The sequence below is a fragment of the Callorhinus ursinus genome, unplaced genomic scaffold (genome assembly GCF_003265705.2).
Source record: "Callorhinus ursinus isolate GAN/ISIS: 27379988/994484 unplaced genomic scaffold, GSC_fseal_2.0 scaffold23, whole genome shotgun sequence".
Classification (NCBI taxonomy): Eukaryota; Metazoa; Chordata; class Mammalia; order Carnivora; family Otariidae; genus Callorhinus; species Callorhinus ursinus.
This window is the reverse complement of record NW_027397085.1, coordinates 18315767-18334781: the sequence shown is the minus strand read 5'-3', so window position 1 is coordinate 18334781 and position 19015 is coordinate 18315767.

The following is a 19015-nucleotide window of genomic DNA, read 5'->3' as shown; positions in this document are numbered from 1 at the left end:
TCCCAAAAACCCCTTCTTGAAATTTTTGATCATGGTCTCTAGAACCGTAGGTTTACCCTGCCCTGCCCCCATGGTCATGTCCCTGTGTGCGGTGGTGCAGAGACAGACAAAGGGGGGGTGCCTCCTGAGGTGAGGAGAACAATCAGATCCCCATCTGGCCAGGTCCGGAAGGAGCTTAGGTGATGCTTAGCCATAATGGTCTCAGCGTTGTGACTTATGATTGGAAACTATTCGGATGCCACCATAGACTGTATGCCATTCACCATGGAATCACAGATGGGCCCACACAGACTCCGTAGGCTTCTGGGGACCTTAAGGGTGCCCACCTGTGGAGTCACAGAATCAGTCCACTTGAGCAAGCCAGGTCAGACTGCATATTCACTCACACATTCATGCTCCAGAAGTTATTACATTCCCTCCCTGGGAATGCCTACCTGTGAAGCCTCTAAGAGGTCTCTGGGAGGTGATCAGTCTCCCCTTCCACCCCAGTGAGGGGTCTATCTGGGTCCTGGGGCCTGAGGCCTTATCGGAATCTGGTGTTGGGACCAGGTCCTCACCTGCCAAGCCTGCTCGAGTCCAGCGGGAACAGTGGAGCGGGGCTGGCCCGAGGTGACTGGGGCAGGAGACTGCTGAAAATTAGGCAGGGTGTGCCTTCTCTGTTACAATCTCTTGATCCATCACCACCCCACAGTTGCCTCCAAACCGGTGGCAACAATGGGCCAGTGTGGTTGGGTTTCCCGGTCAGGGAAACAAATGTTACAGAACCTGGACTGGATCGCCCGATGGAAGAACCAAGTGGCACTTGGAGATCTTGGAGAAGAAGAGGTTTATTTAACGCTGGTGGGCTCAGAGGAGAGTGGTCTCCAAAGGTCTGAGCCCTGAGCGCAAACAAAGGGGTCAATTTATATACTTCTATTTCCGCATACTTGGCACTTTTGGCATGTGTGTGAAGCAGGGCACGGAGAAGAACTCAGAAGATCCCCGGGGCAAGGACTGGGACTCTCTCGCTGGCTCTGTTGGCCATCTTAGGACACAAATTTTCCTTATCAGTTCCATCATCATTTGTTGAAAAGATGATCTTTTCTCCATTGTATTGCCTTTGCTCCTTTGTTAAAGACGAGTTGATTATATTTATGTGTGTGTGTGTATAAATATGTATATATATACTTATCTAATATATATTAGATATAAATATATACTTGTATAAAACTTAATATATATGTGTGTGTGTGTATAGTTTTTCCAGTATGTTTCCTGAGTTTTGTGTCCTATTACAAAAAGATCTTAATGGGGATGCCAGGATGGCTCAGTTAGTTAAGTGTCCAACTCTTGATTTCAGCTCAGGTCATGATCTATGGGTTGTGAGATTGAGCCCTGCATCGGGCTCCTCGCTCAGCAGGGAGTCTGCTGGAGATTCTCTCTCTCCCTCTCTGTCTGCCCTATGCCCCCCATGCTATGCTCAGGCTCTCTTTCAAATAAATAAATCTTAAAAAAAAAAGGATCTTATATTTTAGTTATTTTGTGATGTCATGTTTTCGTGTTTTTAGGTATGGTTTCGGATTGAGTGGTAATTTGAGAAATCATTTTTCAATGGTGCATTTGTAAAGAATTCATCAAACTCAAGTCCTTCTTCTGAGAATATATACTTCATCAATCTGTTTCTCTTCCTTTACCTGTGGTTTTCATTCAGTGGAAAGTAATTTTCTGTTGGAGCCATCCAAACATGGAATCGGCTGCTTCTTGAGTACCTCTCTGTCCCTGAAAATGTTCAAATTGAGATTGTCTCATGAATGCTGGAAAAAGACTCTTTCCTGCACTGGTTGGGACAAAATGTAGAGCAGCACAAGATAGGGCCATGTGCTTAATTTTACATTTTCAAGTAGCCATACTTAAGAAAGTAAAAAGAAATAGGTAAATTTAATTTAAAAATATATTCTATTTGACTCAATGTATCCAAAATACCATTTCAACACATAATCAAAATAAACAGTATTCATAAGATATTTTATATTCTTTTTGCATCCCAAGTCTTCAAGATCCAGGGTGCCCTTTACACTTACAATGCATCTCGCTTCGGACTAGCCACATTTCAAATGCACAGTAGTCACAAGTAACCCATGGCTACTGGCTAGTGCATTAGATATCACAGGTATAGACAGGACCCATTCCAGTGGCGAGTCTTGTTTCTAAAGTCATTCATAGAATAGCCCAGTAAATGGTGTTGGACCATTTATAATATGGCCAAGTGTGGATGAGTGGAGAGAGCTCGGGGCTGAAGAAAGGAGCCCTGAGCTCTTTTTTTGATACCTTACCAACTAGTGGAATATGGACTTTGTGCTACCTCTCTATTTCAGTTTCTTCATCTTTACGATGCAAGTCCTAATACTTACTTTACTCATCTTGCAGAACTGTTATGAGGCCTGGAAAAGATATAAGGTGTGAAGGTGCTCTGAAGAGTAGGTTTCAGAAAGCACATTAAATGTGATGGCATTGCTGAAGCAGGGGCAACCACTCAGCAATGGCTGTGTTCCCAGTTCTGCCACAGGCTTGTTGAACAGCATTAATCTCTTTATGACTCAATTTTTCCAACTGTTAAGCAGAATATATTTGAAAATGCTTTGAAGTGAATGATATAATGATAATAGACAAAATAAATTGTTGTAATGGTGAGGTTTGTGGGTGGCCCATCACAGTTTCTCATCCCCCAAACATTTCAGACAAGTGAGACATGTAAAGAGTAGACATTCAAGGATAGAGGTCAGATTGAACAAACTCTGGATTGTGGGCTGCTTTGCTTCAAATTCCAGCTTTGTACTGTGCTGATTGTATGACATAGTTTCCATACCTGTAAGTTGGGGATCTTAATAGTATTTCCTTGATAGATACTCTGTGAAGTTTAAAAGAACCAATACACATGAGCCTGGCACATAGTAAGCCTCAGTAAGTACATACTATTGTCAATGTTATAGGTATGGCCAAGAGATGGTACTTTATATATTAGCTCCCTATGGCTGCTGTAACAACTTACTGCAAACCTGATGGCTTAAAACACAAATATTTGTTCTCTTACAGTTCTGAAAGTTAGAACTCCAGAATCTGTTTCACTGGACTAAAACCAAGGATTGGCTGGGCTGCACTCCCTTGGGAGACTTTAAGGGAGAATCTGTTTCCTTGCCTTTTTTAGCTTCCAGAGCTCCATTCTTGCATTATTTGTATTATGGCCCCTTCCATCTTCAAAACTATCAGTGTAGCATCTTCAAAAGTTTAAGGACTTGTCCATGCCAGGCCTAGGATTAGCATCAGAGAGAAGGGTGCTGCAGTTTTAACTTGTACTTTAGGATTAATGCTACCAGAAGAGAAATGATACTTTTGAATTGTGTTTCTAAGATGGTCTCAAGAATGAAAATGCTACCTTCATGCGCTATTGCTACAGATACCCAGTGAAAAAGAGCTTTGTTGTTTATCTGTTTTCTAAAACTCGATTGCTAGATCAGAGCAGTTCTGTAGCGTTGCTCCACCTTATGGAGTAAAAATACTTTCAGACCACAGTAATTTCATGTTGGAGGAGGGGGGTAACCTGTTCTATTTGATCCTTCTTCTTCTTCTTTTTAACATGAAGGCTTTATACGCAGTGTCTTTCTTCATATCTTTCCCAAGTGCTCATTGAGAGTGTCTGGGATAACACCTGATGTGATTGTTAACAGTGCTTCAAATATTTGAAGGTAGTTATGTCCACATTAAGTCTTGTCTTCTCTTTTACAGATTAAATAACTCTTGTTTATTTCAGCTAACACTTTTGACCACCTACTGTATACCAAGCAATAGGTTAAGGCTTAGTGTTGAATAAAAAAGACAGAATAATAATAGGAGATATAGTAGGATCTGTCCTAATAGAGTTAATAGAGGGACTCACCGCATGTTCATAGGTGGATCAAGGAACTCTTCACAGAGATGACTCTGGGGCTAGGTGTTGAAGCATGAGTAGGAGTCTATAGAAGGACAAATAGAATAAGGGCATTTTAGGTAGAGAAAAGCATAGAACAGCATGGTCTTCAAACCCATACATGGAGAAGAATACAGATTTTCCTCCTGAGTATATTCTTCAAAAAGAGGTGCCTTTTCAATAATTTTAAGGTAACTTGTTGACATGATAAGAATGCAATGAAGAGGCTTTGATGAAAAGACATTAGAGAAAATGAAGAGAAAACAACACTACAAGACATGTAGAGAAGGTGCTTTTATGTTCTGTCTGCTAATAAATAGATGTCAAGATGTGATTCAATAAGCAAGAAATTGCTTGGGAGAGGAGCAGAAGGAGCCAGGAGAGCTTTCAGACCATGATAGAGCTTTTCCACCTGGAAGGGACAGAGGGCAGGAAGGAGGATTCAGTAGAAAGGGTCTCTTACTGCAGCACACTTTCAAGAAAGATTTGGCCAGCCTGATGGGAAGACCTCAGGCCAAAGTTGCCCTTTAGTGGAGAGATGCATCCTTTCCAAATGGGTCTGCTTTAGAACCCTTGCCCTGCTCAGACTGAGAGGAGCTCTCAGAGACTGTAGCCTCTACATGAATGAGGTGGTAGATTTGGAGGAGCAGCACCAGGAGACCCAGTCACTTAGGTTCCCTGCAGTAGGAGATCTGAGTGGCACATTTTCATGACTGCAAAGAGGGTACACCTATGAGCAGTGATTCAGGCCTTACCCATTTGCCCAGCACCTCACACTCCATCAGAGTTCTACCTTTGATGGTAGAACTGGTTTGAAGTTTCTTTCTTTTCTTCTCTTTTCTTTCTTAGATTTATTTATTTGAGAGAGAGAGAGAAAGAGAGAGAGCAGGGGGAGGGGCAGAAGGAGAGGGAGAGAGAGTCCTAAGCAGACTCTGCCCTGAGCGTGGAGCCTGAAATCAAGTGGGACTTGATATCACGACCCTGAGATCATGACCCGAGCTAAAACCAAGAAGAGTCAGAGGCCTAACGGACTGAGCCACCCCGGCGGCCCCTGATTTGGAGTTCTAATCATAATCATGGGAAGTACAAAGAGTTTGGTATGTTTGGAGTGTAGAATACACAGAAAGGAGTGACAAGAGGTGGGATTGGCCATGGAGAAGAACTTCATGGGCTTGGAGGCCATGCTAAGGAGTTTGGACTTTGTCTTACAAACAAGGGGGTTTAAAGCAGAAGAACAACTTTATATTTGATTTTTCATAAGATTACTCTGCTCATAGTGATAGAAGTGAATTGAAGTGACGCAGGACAGAAACAAGATTACTAGGGAAGCTTTTGCAATAGTTTAAGCAATGGATGTTGAAAGTGAAGTAAGTCAGGGTGGATGGAGAGAAATGAGTGAATTTATTACAGAAATCGACAGGATTGAGGGATCAATTGTCAATAGTGGACTAGGTGGTTCGAGGGTGATATCTAGGTTTCTAAGTTGGGAGGAGGTATGAATAGATTGTGTCAGTAACCAATATGGTGCATACTGGAAGAGAAACAGATGGGGTGAGGGGAGAGAAGTAAGTTAAGTTTTAGACATGTTGAATTACAGGTCCTACCAACTATGTTTCCCAATATGGTTTCTAGACTATTTATGATACTGGTTGTTCTCCTCTTGGATACACTCCAGTGCATATCTCAAATGTGTTGTGGATCGCAATAAATCCAGTCCTGGATGTGATCAGAGCTCAAGGGAATGACAGCTACATTTTCTTTTAATGCAGCCTAAGACTGCATTAACTCTTTTGGCATCAGGCTCAAGCTGTGGGCTTATTTGGAGGTTGTCATCCACTTAAGCCTTGAAGTCTTTTTCACATGAACTGTTTTCAAGGCAACAGTTTCTTTTTCTTTTCCTTTATTTTAAATTTTATTTTATTGAAGTATAATTAACATACAATGCTATATTAAAATGTACAACATATTAATTCAACAATTCTATATATTCAGTGCTCACCATGATAAGTGCAGTCGCCATCTATCATCATACAGTTATTACAGTATTGTTGACAATATTCCCTATGCTATATTTTCATCTCCGTAACAAACAGACTCTTAAATACAGAGAATAAACTGATGGTTACCAGAAGGGAGGTGGGGGGATGGGTGAAATAGAGAAAGGGGATTAAGAGGTACACACTTCCAGTAATAAAATAAATAAGTCAAGGCAATTCTTTATTCTGCAGTTGATTTTTTTAAAATTTAGATACAATAATTTTCATTTGTTTCATTAAATTTTATGTTGTGAGTTTGGATACAATATTCTAGCCTGTTAAAAATTATTTTCAAATGTTGATTCTGTTAGCCTTTCTATTTGTTATACCTCCAGACTTTGTGATACCTTTGTGTTTGAAAATTGAAAAGCATATTTTATTTTAACCATTGATAGAAAAAGAACAGGACTCATGGGGAGCTTTCTAACACTCAAGACCTCCTTTTTATTTGACAGACCTCTACTGGTCAACTCTCTTTAGAATATATTTTTAACTAACCACATTTATCTATTATGATTTTAAGAACATTAAGATAGACATTGCCAATGTGTTGTTCAACTCAGATGTTCTTTGTCTCCAGAATTTCCCTGTCCTGCCATTTTAGTGACCCTATCTGAAGGCATGACTTGTCTGTAATGAGCCTGGGGTAGTACTCAGTACTTACTGCTTTCTTTGTTAAGTTCAGAAACTGTTTACACATGTACTTCCTGGGGTTTGCTGTCAGACCATGACGATGTCATTTTCATAATCTTCTTTTGTTTGTTTTTGAAAATTAGAACCTTTGACCTTTTCAAGTCTTTTGACTGTCATCCCAGTCTTCTGTACTTCCCCTGCTCCCAAGTTAGTGTCTTAGTTATCATTCAGGCAGGTTCCTTTGGAATTCAGTATAATATAGTGATGAAGAATGCTCAGGCAGAATCTTGGCTGTGAAACTTTGGCAGTTTATTTACCCCTCTTAACTCTGGTTCCTTATCTGTGAAATATGGCTAGTAATAGTACCTATCAGATTAAGTTGTTATAAAGATTGAACATGTAAAGATTTAGAGCCATGTAGTGGGCACTCAGTGAATTTAGCTTTGTTACTACTCTAGGATGTCGTCTGTTTGGATCTGATACCTTCTTTTCTTAACTATTTCTTCACCCTGTCCTCTCTGATTCCCTATTAACTATGATACTCTCTTCTTTGGAGTTTGAAGACTACTCTTTTTGATAAAGAAAATGAAGTTTTAGCTGTGGAGTAAACCAATGGAATGTAGATTTTAATCAAATAACTTGGTTTTCTTTTAGCTTCTATGGTGCAGCATGATTTATTGACCTATTCTCTTTCATTAGAATAGCCTTTTACTTGAATATATTTTGGAATTAAGTTCTTTCCTTTTGTTTTTGTCTGGTGGGAATTTTTCAGGTTAGCACATGTCATACAACAGTCCTCTGGGAGATATTACTAAATGTCTAGGAGCAGTATATAAAGGTTTGGGAGTGTCAGTTCCCACATCTCTAAAATGAGGACCCTGGAAGATTTTAGTATGTACTGAGTCTATAGATTGGTTGGCATTCCACTATAAGGTCTAGCTATTGGGAAAGGTTTAGCCACAAAGGTGCTAGACCTAGATTTCTTAGGGAGAAAAATAGCAGGGCTTGAGGAACAGGAAGTTTTTTTTTTCAGAGTCTGAGAGTCTCCTGACATTAAAGACTTCCTACTCCCATAGCACCTTTGTCAAGTAGAGTTAACAATCCTGTGGTTGCTTTTTAAAACTGAGCTGGAACAATTAATTGATTCTGTGGAGCTCAGAATTAGATTCTGTGAGTTCTCAAAATGTAAAACGATCTATTCCAAGCAAAATTGTTTCCATTTTGTGAATAAACAAATGGTCTTGTCCATGAATAAGACAGTCAAGTTCCCTGTGTCTAAACGTTATGGAAGGGATAAGCTTGTCAAATTAAAACCTGACCTGGACAATAGTTAAAGCAATAAAAACAGATTTTCAGGACTATTGCAATAGGTGAAAAGAGCTCTTGGAATAGGTCTCTCTATTTGGTCTCAATTCCAAATACAGCTTGGGCAAATGGGAATTTATAGCCAAGGAGCATGGGTGGGGTTGGTGGATTGAAAATTACTAAGAAAAAGCACCAGGGATAAGGCAGGGGTCCTGGTTAAACTGACTTAACGTGATTCTTGCTGAAGAATAGATACCAAGGATGGAGGATGAGGAATTTGGTCAGATATTGAGAGTGGAGGTTCTCTCTAAATGGACTTAGCAATATTCTTGCTAAGATTGGGCTCTTGAAGACATGCTCAGGGATAGCGCCTGCTCAAAAAAGGTGGCCCAGGGCAGCCTGACTAAAATTTGGTCAAGGGGGTTGGGGGGCACTGTATCAAACTCTGTAAGAACACTCCTTTGTCTCAAGACAGTTTTGATGAATTTTTCCTTTTCCCATTCTCTTTAATTGCACTCAATATAGGGCTTGCAGAATCTGATCATTGTGGAGGAAAGCTGGCTAGGGAGGATTCTTTAATTGGAGCAGCGTTCCTGAGATGAGATGATAAGGACTTTTTTTTTTTTTTTGGATTTCCCCTGTGTCCCCAACCTCCTTCTTCCTGGATGAATTTGGGCTGCCGCTTTGAACAAAAGCTCAGGAGAAATCCTTGGAAAATTAGACTATTAAGTCTCTGAACTACCAGGGTTCATGGCAACATAAGGGACATTTAGAAGGAAAACTTACTAAGACTTAAAATCTTTCCTGTTTTCCCTTGGAGGCTTTATTTCAAGGAAGGAATCAAATACTTCTTTCTTTTGGAGAAATAAAGAAGTGGTACTTTTTTTTGATCTCTTCCTGAGACTTATTCAGGGGCCCCAGAAGTGGAATGTAACAGGGGCAGTAACAGTTTGTTTAGCTAAATGTGGAGTTGCATTTTCTTACTTCCACACTCTGTGTTGCTGTGGTTAGACCCCTTCCCCCAAACCCTCAGCTAGGTGTATTATTAGTGCTTATTCAGAACCCAGACAGCAACTCCTCCCAATGCTGCTTTACGGAATCATAAAACTCTTGGAAATGTATCATTCTGGCCAAACTCACCTCTGCTCGGTGGAATCCCACAGACACCTTTTTACTCTCTCATTTTAGTTCTCTAGAGGATATCATCAGGGCGGCCTTCATTAAAAATGGGTTTTTGTCATTCCTAGGCTTGGATAGGAGCCAGCTACTGCCTGGAAAACTTTTGAACTACAAAAGGCTTAAGCAGCTGTTAGAGCTGATGCCTAGAAAATTTGAAGATGGTCTTCAGTTTCATAGTAACTGAAAATAATGTGTGTGTGTGTGTGTGTGTGTGTGTGTGTGTGTGTGTGTGTGTGTGTTAATGTAATAAGCCATTTTTGGTTTCAGTTTGAATGGAAAGCGACTTTCGTTTGAAAGAGAAAGGGCAGCTTCTTTTCCCAACCCTCACCCTGCCCATTTTTTAGTTCCTTAAAAATCCAGAGAATTCTGGCTTGTGTGTCTTTGTTTCTGGGCCTCAGAAACATTGTGGTAAAAGAGAACAGCCCTGTTTGCTGTTGAGGAGGAAGTGAGGATTAGGGGACTTGAGAGGTACTTCCCCTTGGTTCTCTAGAGCCTTCTGAACAATTGTCTGGCTTCTCAGTTCTTGTTTATAAGTCTAAACGGCTGAATGCATGGAGTGAATTTTTCCATTTGTTCTAAGAACTGATTAATAAAATACCACCAGGCAGCTTATTTTTCTCCTGAACTTGTCTGCATGGAAAAAAGTACTGATCTAAGTCTGCTCTTCTTATTTTCCTTAGTCCATAAAAAATGTCAAATGAAATTGATAAATAGAAATGATTTCATATCCATTATGCATTACTATTGAGTTAGAGTTAAAACTTTGGGGCTTATTTATTTTAGAGCCTGATGTAGATCATTTATCACTCTCTACTACCCCTTTTCATAGTAATCTCTATAGACCTCTGTCTATTACACACCAGTGGACTGTGTACTTCAGCAAGTCAGAGAAAATCACATATGCAGATGTCATTGTGGATTATTTAATCAAGATGTCCAAATGGCAAACATCCAGGCAAAGAAGCAAAAGCTAATCAGATAAACTAAGAAAAAAACCAACCTACCAACCCAGAGAATAATGAATGATTAATGTATAGTGTAGTTAGGCAAAAGACTGTTTTAGTTTTAGATTCAACTTTGGCCTTTTATTGTCCTACTTCCGCTTCTTTTATCTTACAGAAACTATTCTCAGGCTTTCAGATAACCTGCTCGTTGGATTTCACAGCCCATTCTTGAGTATGCTCTCCCACAGACATCTTTACATAGAAGATAGGTGTCATTTAATTGACTCTCATGGAGCGGTTGTTAGGCAGTTCAGTATGATCCCATAGTCTGGTGCATGCGTTACGGCAGTGACCCTAATGTTAGATGCCTTCAGTCAGGTTCAGATAGTCCTCAATAAGCTCCAGACGTCAGAGAGATGTCAGCTGTATTGAAAAACTGACATAAATTCATTTTCATACAATAAAGATAGGAATATATTTAAATGCACATTCATGTAAATACATGCATATTTATAGGTACTCCTGCATATAGTGAATTAAGCTCCTAATATGTGGGTATAATTTACAGCCAGTAGTTTTCAAGCCATATTTCATTGAGCCTAGGACTCCACAGAGGTGCCTCAGGTGAGCCACTTTATGGGCTGGGGGAGACCTTGAGAAGGTGGACTTCTAGGCATTTCTACCACAGTTGATCTATGCCCTCTTTTATTTGTTTATACTGGGGGTGTGATGAAGTTGGGTTGAAAGAGTTCTCCAGCTCAAATTTTAAGAAACTGCACAGATTTAAAAAGTCATTCTGGTGTAAGCTACCGCTTTCTTCCTCCTAGGATATTGATGAAGGTTTTTTGTGTCAGGACTGTTAGAGTAATGATCCTCTATTGGCCTTACTCTTGCTACTGGTTCTGTCTTCTTCCCTGACCCTCTCTATTGCTGTCTCACACTTCTGTTGTGCAGATCTTTTATTCTGCAGAAACTTTTATAACACCTGAAGCAACCCTCTGTCTGTATGCTTTGTAAAGCCACCATCCTCCTTTACCCAAAATGTTTCTAATAGAAATAGATGGTAATCAGACCCCCAACCTTGGGGCAATGCCTGAATTTGGATACTTACAGCTTTCTGTTTGCTTCTAGCATTATCATCTTCAGTTCAGACTATATTTATATATACTTACATTCTCTGATTATAAAAATACTAAATAGCGGGACACCTGGGCGGCTCAGTTGTTAAGCGTCTGCCTTTGGTTCAGGTCATGATCCCGGGGTCCTGGGATCGAGCCCCGCATCGGGCTCCCTGCTCAGTGGGAAGCCTGTTTCTCCCTCTCCTACTCCCCCTGTTTGTGTTCCCTCTCTTGCTGTCTCTCTCTCTGTCAAATAAATAAATAAAATCTTAAAAAAATACTAAATAGCAATTGTGGAAAAGTTGGACAATATAGAAAGCATAATAGACCATCTGTAGAATATATGTTGATGTTAACTCTTCAGCCCTGTTGATGTTATCTTTGACTCTGAAGAACTTTGCTCTTCACTCTCTGAATTTACTTCTCAAATTCTCTTCCTTGACTGTTGCCACTGTTGCCTGAACCACATTATTTTTTGTACATAATTAAACTGACAGAGCCTTCTTTTTCTTTGAAGTTTTAGACCAGACATAAAGTTCTTCCATGCATGAGCTGATCCTAGTTTACATTCTTTCCTTACTTGTCTATGATTAACCTCTTCAGTACTTTGGCTCTAGTCAAGGAAGTGACTTTTCCTTTTAATCTCCACACATCCCTCATACCCTTGTGTGCACTCTTTTCTGGATGTTTTGATTAGTCTTATATCCCTCACTTGACAAATCACTTCACTCTCACTTTCCAAATCTCTTTTTAGAGTTTTTTCATTAAAAGTAGTACTGAAAAATGTGTTTTGTTTTTTTTTGCCTTTCTAATTTAATTTGTGGTTTTTGTTTCATATACTTTGCTTCCCAAATGTTTTGAGGTCCATTAAAACAAATAAACAGACAAAACAACAATTTGCATAAAGTTACAAAAGGACTTATGGGTAGAGTGGAGACTAGACCCTTACAAGTCCAAACTTTAGTTCTATGATCTCTCTTCAATGATGGTGTCTCTCATTACTTTCCTAATAGAAAACTAATAAGATCTGAGGATGAAATTTTCATGAATCCTGAATAGTACTGACTCATAAACATTCAGATAATTCATTATGGTTTCATTTCAGAAGAGAATAGAACAGAGTGGTCAGAATGAGGAGTGGACTGCCTCATTTCTATTGAAATGTACTCTTTTCACTTATGTAGGTATTTTCCAATCTTTGGGAAGATACAAATGATGAACTATTTTAAACTTTTTTGGCATCTTAACAGTAAGGACTTCCCTGATCCCACCATTTAAAACAGAAACTCCCCATCACCCTGGTCATTCAGACAATAGTTTTTATAGACAGAAGTTTTTTCATGGAATTTTTTACATTTTGATGTATTACACCTTTTGCTTTTTCATTTGTTTATTTTTGGATCTTCTCCCCCTCCCACTCCCTACCCCAATTTAGGCACCAAGGGCAGGGATATTTGTTTGTTCATTGCTCTGTCCCCTTCCCCCGCCTCTCCATTCCCTCAGACAGTCACCAAGCTTATAGTGGGTGCCCCTAAGGATTTGATGGGGGAAAAAAAATCAACAAATGAATTGGTTAAGCCTCAGAACAAAATCAAGCAGGTAAGGTAATATTGTTACTACCACTTAACGGATGGAGGAATCAATTTACCTCAGCTATATGGCAAAGGTCTCAGGACCGAGTCTCCTCTTCCTCCTGTAAGCAACTAAGTTTTGCAAATGATGAAAAGATCAGTGATATACCTAATTCATGGAAATACCTTGAAGTTCATTTTACAACTCTAACTGTGGACCCAAATGTTTGATAAAAACACTACTTAAGACCCTGCAGGATATGTAAATTTGATTAGATCCTTCAGCCAAATGACAACTATGAGCAAATAGAACACATACCCTGTGCCTTAGAGCAGTGTCTGACAGCTGCGTCAGACCTAACCAGCCTGTCAACACTTATACTGGCCTGCTCATTTAGAGATCGTTGGCAGCACTTGTCATGCCAAGAGCTTGGCAAACAAAGTGTCTCTATGGGAATAAACTGGTTAATTTGCTTTTGCTCCAGCTGGTTGAAGCTCCATTACTTGCCAAGTTTGTTTAATGTGGTTGTCATTGTCCTCTCTGGCTGCACTGTTGTGTGTAGACTGTTACTATAATAACCACAGTGAGTATATTATTCTGAGCCAGAATCATTTTTATTTTATCACAGTAGGGATTTGCTTTTGTCCTGAAATGTTAGGTAGATCTCAATGCCAATCATCCCGGGGCTACCTTGTCTATACTGATATAGATGTCTGATAACCTCCATTTTATCGTCTCACTTTTTTGTTGGTTCTGGGGATGTTCTAGTTTAATTGTACAGTTCTAGTTTAAAAGCAGTACTTGGTTAAGAAGTGTGAGAGAAGACAAAATCAAGAGAATTTTTATATTGCTAATAATGAAACTTTTTGCTTTGGAAGTATGTTGCCAATTCTGTGGAAGAAAAGAAGGATGTGACATTATATAACTATCTATAGTAGCATTCATGGTTACTTCCTATTGTTGGTGAAATCTGGTAGGATTCCCTGTGTTAAACTGAGAAAAGTCAACAGAAAGAGGTTATGAGGACTCTTGCTATTGTGTAAATTTCCAAAAGGAAGGGGAATGGACAAGTTTAGTCCTGGGCCAATTTTCAGAAATAATAAGACTCACTAATATTGTGCTAGGTCAAATAAGGATGTATATCCCTTTTATGTTCTGGTAGTTTGCTGACGTAGGTGTACACACAGACCCATACTTTCACATTTCTTATGTCCAAATATTCACAAAATCCTCCCCATTACATGTTTCCTGAACACAGGTCCATTTCTCCCTTTTAGAATGAGTGACTGTGATGGTGCATGGAGGGAAGTGTCCTGACCTGTAAGTTCTAGATCTCAGCTTTTGGTCTTGGCCCTTTTGTAAACTCAGTGTGTAAGCCAATGAATTCTTCTTAGCCTTAGTATTGTTATTATAAACTGAGTTGATAAAAATCTTTGTTGTCCCAACCTCACAAGATTGGTGAGAATCAGATGAGATAGCATATGTGAAAACCGAGAATTATAGAGGATTGTGCACACAAAAGACGTCATGGTTGTTTTGAGTACCAGAGTGCAGCCTGATAAGTGAAGAACGGCAGGGAGAGGAAATTTGTACTGCCTCGTAGGCAGTCCGGGCAGCATTCAGGAATCCCAACAATCACCTTTCCTTCTTTGGGAGATCTGTACTGAGGGAGCACACCCTCAGTACAGAACTACGAAACCATAGCCAATGAGAGACTAAATACCACGTGTGATGGTTAATTTTATGCGTTAACTTGACACTAGGTTAAGGGAGGGAGCTGGTAAATATTATTTTCTTTATGTATTTGTGAGGGTGTCTGAGGATGAGATTAGCATTTGAATCTATAGATTGAGTAAGAAATCACCCTCACCAATGTGAGTGGGGGCTCATTCACTCCATTGAGGGCCTGAATAGGACACAAAGGTGGAGGAAGGGCAAATTTGTTTTCTGCTTGCTCTGAGACATCCATCTTCTCCTGCCCTTGGACATTGACACTCTTGGTTCTCAGACTTTCAGACTCCAACTGAGAGTTATACTGTTGTGCACCCCCCTCACCCCCTCTTCTCAGGCTTTCAGACTGAATTATGCTATCAGCTTTCCTGGTCCTCTAGATTGCAGATGGTGGATTGTGGGACTTCTTGACCTCCATAACTTTGTGAACCAATTCCTATGATAAATCTCCTCTTAAAATGGCTCTTTATATATCTTATTCATTCCATTTCTCGGGAGAACCCTGGCTAAATTACCACTTTTTTACTGTTTGATAAACATCCAATAATTTCAATTTATAAAAGTTGTATTGGAAAACAGGTTAGACTCTAGGCCTATGGGAGGCTTCCTACTTGATTGCTCTTGAATATAAAGACCCCATAATTATAAACAGAGAAGGTAGAAGGGAAGATGTGATAGATGTGAAGTGAAGTGGAGGGAGTGAAAGTGAGCAAGTGAGCCAACTAGTTCTAACCATGAGGGAAAAAGCCCTAGAGCCTGGCCATGGTCAGCATTAACACATGGAGGCAGAAAAACATGCAAGAGCCCCTGCTTTCAAGACACAATCACTCCCTGTGCCTTGGTCTCAGATGGATTAGATGAACGATTTCTCCTCCCTCAGAGTTGAAGTTGAGAGGTAGCACATGCAGGGTTAGGCAGAGGTATGAAAGTATGTGGCAGAGGAGCAGAATTTCCCTCTTTAGCTCTCTCTGCTCAGGGAAGAAGACATATTTCACCACAAAGGAGTGCAGGAAGGAAAGGAGAAAGCCACGTGAGGATAAGGGGCTCATTACCAGACTCCAGAGGACATATCAGTTTACGACCCCCGCAGTTTGGTACCTCATCAGTGCCATAACTCTGGGCTGCCAGAGAAGAAAATCTAGGAAGAAGGTGAAGATGGGTTTGTGTGTGTTCATGGGTGTAAGACAGAGTGTTTTCTTCTTGTTGCCTGAAGATGATGCATGAGTGAAACCTTGCTAGTGGTTACTGAGGAATTACGTCAACTGTCTGTGTCTTTATCTTAAAAATAGATGGATGCGCTGTGGGGTACTAGCCCGGTGGGCACAGTTAGAACATCTTTCTCAGTATCTATGATTTAAGACAATGTGGATTTTTTTCTGTTCTTTTTGAGTTCTCAGAGATAAAGCAAAGAAATGAGACTAAAGACAACAGGGCATCTTAAGAACTGAGGGGTTGTATGTTTAGTTTTGGTTCCTTCATTCAAATTTGGCTAATATTAGGTAACGTAGACATCTCATTCATATAGATGGAGGAATAGAAATGACAGCATCGCATCAGTGAATTCTTAGTTTTTATTTTGGATTTTTTAAACATTAAACATGTTAAGTACCTCCAGATTACAAATTTAACTTTTTAAAACAAAATCTGAGGGGACTGAAATAGGATATGCTCTGTTTTCTTTAGTAAATTCTGTTAAATGGAAAAGCTCATGAAATGGTTTCTGATGAAACAACATCTAATGCTTTATACTATTGATTCCAAATGTCCTGTGTTGTTTCATGATTTTACAACTAATTCCATCCTTTTACTCACTTAGTAGGCTATACATAAAAACTTCAAACCCTGGAAATGATCGCAGGTGCCACAAGAGATTCAGGCTAGCATCTTCTGAGAAAAATATAGGTCTTTCAGCCCTGAAATTTTAATTCACCAATTTTTAAAAAAGTAACAGACACCTCCTTCTTCTATAAAGATTGAGCCCAGGACTAACAGGACTGCTATTTATAGAGTGGCTTCAGCCTACCTATTGTCATTTGTTTAGAATCTTGTTTGAAGCCCTGTACACAGTATGTACTCAATGAAAAAAGGAGCCAGCCATCAGTTGATGATACTAATTTGCAGTTGTACCCCACTTTCATTTATCTTCCTGTATTTTTTTTGAGGAATAAGTTACACTAAAACTACTGCTACACCATAACCACTTGGAAAAACCTCTATTGTTCTTACTTTTTTTCTAGTCTCCCAAAGTATAAGTGAATTTAGATTCTAGTAGGTTAGTGGGAAGAATGGTAGAGAGCTGTATTCTTTATTCAGTGTCAACAAAGTAAATGAAACGTTGGAAACTTTAATTAATGTGTGTGTGTGTGTGTGTGTGTGTGTGTGTGTGTGTGTTATGATAGTCCAAACAAGTATTTTTCTCTTGAACTGATTGATTATTTTGGTGTCATATGGACTCTGTTACTTTCTTAATATTATCATTAACGACTTTTAAGAATTAATCATATTCTCATTGTGTTCTTAACTATCTATATGTAGTGTTCTTCTTTTAACAATTTCTTCTTTTCCTTTTCATAGGAGATTATGAAATGACTACAATATGTTTGCTTAATTGTTGAATATTCCTGGGACAGAGAATGCACTAGTCAGTCAACCAGAATGTATTGGCTACCTCCATAGGGTTCAATTAGATGAGGCACTGTGGGTGATAGAGCAAAGCACGGGGTGTGGCCATAATTGATAAGCCTGTATGTCCTGAGTACTTTGGGGAATAAGACTCATTTTTTTTTTCTAGGCCTGACCTTATGAAGAATTTATAGTCTACTTGGAATGGATAAGGGTAACGCACATGAAAGTCATTGATAAAAATACTCAATTATACGTCACTGTGCTAGTTGGGGCTCAGGCTAAGCTATTTTATCTAGTGTCTCAAAAGTGCAGTGACTCAAACAAGATAGGAACTTAGTTCTCTCCAGGATCAATTGTCCATTCGACCAGGGCAGCTTGGCTCTGGAGGTCCAGGTTTCTCATTGTTCTACCATGAGTGAAGCTGGCTTATCCCTACATCCTCCACATTGCAGCTCATAGCAAGGCAGGATAGAGAAAGTAGAGCATGAACAATGCCTTAAAAAAAAAATCAGCATTACTGAGGTGCACTTGACAGAAATAAAATGCACCTGTTTTAATTGCATGGTTTATTGGATTTTTGACAATGTCTGTACCTATTTAACCATCACCCCAATCAAAATACTGAACATTTTCATCACTCTCAAAGTTCTCCTGAGCCCTTTGCAGTGAATACCATCTATTCTTCATCCAAGACAGCCACTGATCCGCTGTACTCTAGCTTAGTTTTGCCTGCTGTAGGGTTTCACATAAGTACTTTCAGAATGGGACTAAGGGGATGCAAGGGAGGTCCCAAGATGCAAATTGGAGCAGACACTCTCAGTTTCATGCTAATATAGACCCTCCAATACACCCTATACCTTGCTCTTTTGTATCTATTTCTTTTGTTGAGCATACTGTTCTTGAGGTTTATTTATTTTGTTGTGTGTTCCAGTATTTTGTTCCTTTTCATACTTGCATAGTATTCTTTGTTATACTAGAATTTGTTCTTTTATTGATGGGCATTTGGGCTGTTTCCATTTTGGGACTTTTATGAATACATAGCCTTGGACAGTTGTGTACAGTGTTTTTGTGTATGTGTTCTCATTTCTCTTGGGAAAATGCTTAGGAGTGGAATTAATTGCTGGATCATATGGTAAGTAGGTGTTGAACTTTCCGAGACTGCCAAAGTCTTTTCAAAAGTGGTTGTAATATTTTATACTCTCACCAGGAGTGTATGAGAATTCAGTTGCTCTGCAGCCTCGCCAACACTTCTGATTATCAACCTTTGTTTTAACAAGCTATTCTAGTATCTGTGCAGGGACATCCACTGCAGTTTTAATTTTTATCCCCTGATGGTTAATAATATTGGGTGTGATTTTATGTGATGATTGGCCATTTGTGTATTTTTGTGTGTGAAATACTTGTTAAAATCTTCTGCCCATTACACGTGATGTAATGAGCACTGGGTCTTATATAAGACTGAGGAATCACTGACCTCTACCTCTGAAACTAATAATACACTATATACTATATGTTAATTAATTGAATTAAAAAATAGATACTTATACATATTTATTGCCTTAAAGGTATTTATAAAAACTTATTCACTGTAATTTTGATTGATGGAGAAAACATTTCATTGGTTGAAAGTAAAGAAAGGCAACATTTGTATATAAATAACCCTATTTAAAAAAATAAAAGATATTTCAAAGCAAAAAAAAAAAATCTTCTGCCCATAAAAAAATTGGGTTGTCTTCTTAATATTAAGAGTTCTTTTTAAAATCTGGAATCAAGGTCTATGTCAGATATATGTACTGTATATATCTTCTCCAACACAGCTTGTCTTTTAATTTTCCTAATGGGATCTTTCAGAGAATTGAAGTTTTTAATGTCAAAGAATTCCAATTCGCTAATTTTTTCATGGTTCATGCTCTCTGTGACCCTTATAGT